Source organism: Hippopotamus amphibius, chromosome X (assembly GCF_030028045.1).
Source record: "Hippopotamus amphibius kiboko isolate mHipAmp2 chromosome X, mHipAmp2.hap2, whole genome shotgun sequence".
NCBI classification, from domain to species: domain Eukaryota; kingdom Metazoa; phylum Chordata; class Mammalia; order Artiodactyla; family Hippopotamidae; genus Hippopotamus; species Hippopotamus amphibius.
Genome location: NC_080203.1, coordinates 101,527,885 through 101,531,415, shown reverse-complemented (window position 1 = coordinate 101,531,415; position 3,531 = coordinate 101,527,885). Strand labels below are relative to the sequence as shown.

Sequence of the window (3,531 nt, the reverse complement as noted above, 5' to 3'; positions counted from 1 at the left end):
GGGAATTGGAGGACAGATGCCCCAGCCCCCTCACCCCTAGGATGAAACAACTACAAGGCATGTGCTCCACAGTCATTGCCAGGCTTTCCTGGTGGGATTCAGCCTCAGTCACCCACGATGTAGCTGGCTTGTACTACACCCTGTCTTCTCTTCCCTGGCCCACGTCCCCAGCCCTCCCAGTGCTTCCTGGGGTCACCTCCGGCCTAAATTACTTCCACTCCAATCTTTGGCAGAGGAGGTAGGATTGAGGAGAGATACATTCCGCCTGGTACCCACGGGAGGTGGAGGGTCTGAAGTGACCTGGACACAGTTCACGCAGGCCTTGATGTGTGTTTCTCCCCAGCAGGGGGGCTGTCCTGCGACATGATGCTGTCCTAGGTCCCCCTGCCCCTGGAGGAATCCTCCACCTACTCCGATACCAAGCCTCGGCCAGCCCCAAAGGCCAAGTGTTCACAGGCAGCCAGGCTGTCTCCATGAAGGTCACACTCTGATTCCTTTTCAGGACACTGTTTGAAGTTGGGATTTTACCCCCACTCTCTCTTGCAAAGGTCACTGGGAAAATGTCACATAATCTGGCCACTGCCAGCTTCCTGGCCCTCCTCCTATCACTGCCCTCACAGCTCAGTGGGGGAGGGGAGGCACGCTTAGCTCTACTCTCCTGGGCAGAGCCCTCTAGGGGGACGTATGAGACTCATTGGATTTTTTCAAAGGTAGCCGCAAAAATATATGTATCCCATCCCCCATGCTCGCTAACACTGTGACTGCCGCTCTTTCCACTGGGAGGTGGGGGGCTCTGTTCCCTCCTCTTGAGCGGGGCTGGTAACTGTTCTGACCAATAGATTATAGGAGAGATGATGCCACGTGACTCCCTAGGCCAGGTCATAAAAAGGATCCAGCTTCTACCTGCTTCTTGCTTCCCCAGAAGCTCACTCTGGGTGCCCAGAGTGAGGAAGCCCAAATCAGCTCCTGGAGAGCGTTCACACAGAAGGGGGAGAAGGGCTGCGGTCCTCCAGCCGCCAGCCAGCATCAGCCGCCAGCCAGCATCAGCCGCCAGACATGTGCGTGCACAAGCCTTCAGATGGCCCCAGCCGCCAGCCTTCAGGGCTTCCAGCTGAGCCCCCCAGACACCTCGGAGCAGAGACAAGCTGTCCCCACCTGCCCTGTCCAAACGGCTGATGCACAGAATCTGGGAGTATATGAAATGACGATTCTTTTTAATGCACTAAGTTGTGGAGGGGGAGGGCGTGATATTTTATACAATCATAGGAACGAAAACACCCAGCTTCCAAGATCCTGCCACATGGATGAACCTGGAGGACATCATGCTAAGTGAAATAAGCCAGACACAGAAAGACAAATACTTCCTGATCTCACTTATATGTGGAATCTCAAAAAGTCAAATACATAGAAGCAGAGAGATGAATGGTGGTTACCAGGGGCGGGGAGGTGGGGGAAATGGGGAGATGTTGGTCAAAGGGCACAAAGCTACAGTTCTGTAGGAGGAACAAGTTCCAGAGATCCAAAGTGCAGTGTGATGACTATAGTTAAAAATACTCTATCGTATACTGGAAATGTGCCAAAAGAGTGGGTTTCAGGTACTCGCATCACACACACAGGCACACACACACAAAAGGAAACTATGTGCAGAGATGGATACACGTGACTATGGTAACCATTTCCCTATGTATATGTGTATCAAATCATCATGTTGTATACCTTAAATATATACAATTTTTATTAACAATTAAATTAAACTAAATTAACTTTTAAAGTAAAATTTAAACAAACAAACTAAGCTTCCCGAATTCCCAGGGTTGGCTTGGGTTTTATTTGGCTTTGCCTGACATTGGCCTGGCCCTGTGGGGACAACAGCAAGAAGACACCCTCTCTTGGGGGTTCCAGCCCCTATATGCCTCCCCTAACACCATCCCCTGACTCACAGGTCTGAAGGGAGCATGCTTGGTGTTTCTATAGGGATATCCTTCCTAAGAGCTGGGGAGAGCAGTTTGTCAGATGATAATAGGACCAACTGGAGTGACTTACAATCCTGCCTTGTCTCTTGATTAGTTCTGACAATAGCCTCATGACAACACCATCCAGGGAGGCCACCTCCCTTTGCCGCCAGGTCCCTTATGCCCCATAGGCAACTGAACAAGTTCAGAGAACCCTCCACGTCTGCAGAAGCAAAGCCTCGTGGTCAGGGGAGCAAGTGTCTGTGGAATTTGTTAGTTTTTCCGTTGTGTAAGTTGGGCCCCTCTAGGGCTCGGTCAGATATTTTTCATCTCCCTTTTGGCTGTTCCCATCTGCATGGCCCACTCACCCTGGAAAGACTCTCAAAGCGGGGATGCTCAGCCCAGGGTCCGGCCCAGCCCTGTGGACAGATGGTGCTTTAACAGTGACCCTGGCAGTGACACTGATGTTGAGCAGCCTAACTCACCCATTGCCCCCTCCCCACGCACACCTGGCTCAGTAAGGGGCTGCCCCTGTAAAGCTGCTCTCCTAGGCTCTTGCAGCAACTAATGCCAGGAGTCAAAAGCTTTCGCGATCACGTGCTAGGAAGCAAAATCACTAACACCTTTTGAAATTGCTTTTTGCTTGGGGCTGGGATGCCACTAACTAGCTGTGTGACTTTGGGCTAATTACGTAAACTCTCAAAGCCTCATGCTTCTTATGTGTAAAATATGGCTGGCACCCACCTCAAAGGGTTCATGAAGGAATTCAATGAGATAATAACACGTGCTTGCCAAGTGCTCACTGTGTTCCGGAAACGATGCCATGCCCCATGCGGGCAGTCTTAGTTACTTTGGTCCGGAAGCCGGTGATAAATTTTTGCCACTATAAGTCTAGTTGGGCTCCAGAAACTATACAAATTATTTGCTTGCAATCAACATCAACTCTGTTAAAAGGACTTGAACCTAGTGAATAACCGATGGAGACAGGAACATATCTTGAAAACATATTTGTTTTCTGTGTAACGTGAATTGCACGTGACATCAGAAAGTCCACCTTGAGGGACTTCCCTGGTGGTCCAGTGGTTAGGATTCTGTGCTTCCGCTGCAGAGGGCCCGGGTTCAATCCCTGGTCAGGGAACTAGGATCCCGTAAGCCAGGTGACCAAAAAAAAAAGAAAGTCCACCTAGGTTTTGGCTCTCCAGGTAGCAGTGTGGAGGAAGCACTGACTCAGGAGTGTGACAGCTTGGCCTCTCCTTTCACATGGGTCCCACAGCACCCACGGGGTGGGATTCGCAACTGGCTTCTCATGATTTGAGGGACACAATCCAAAGCCCTCACCAGGGCCACAAAGCCCTGTGGGAAGCAGCCCCAGCTCTGTCCCCAACCTCATTTCACTTCAGGCCCCCTGGCTTCTTTACTGTTCTTTGAACAGGTCAAACCCACACTTGCCTCAGGGCCTTTGCACTTGCGGTTCCCTCTGCCTGAAATGCTCTCCACACCCCCCAACCCTCCACAACAGTCCTGGGTTCACACTCACTTATTCAGACCTCTGCCCGAATGGCCTCATCCATCATCTCTC

General features: G+C 51.1%; 1 non-coding gene across 1 annotated transcript; it reads left to right on the top strand.

Moving 5' to 3' along the window:
* Nucleotides 1–3,017: 3,017 nt before the first annotated feature.
* TRNAG-UCC (transfer RNA glycine (anticodon UCC)) lies at nucleotides 3,018–3,090 on the top strand. Its single transcript has one exon. It is a non-coding gene; the product is annotated as a tRNA-Gly (tRNA).
* The last annotated feature ends 441 nt before the right edge of the window (nucleotides 3,091–3,531 follow it).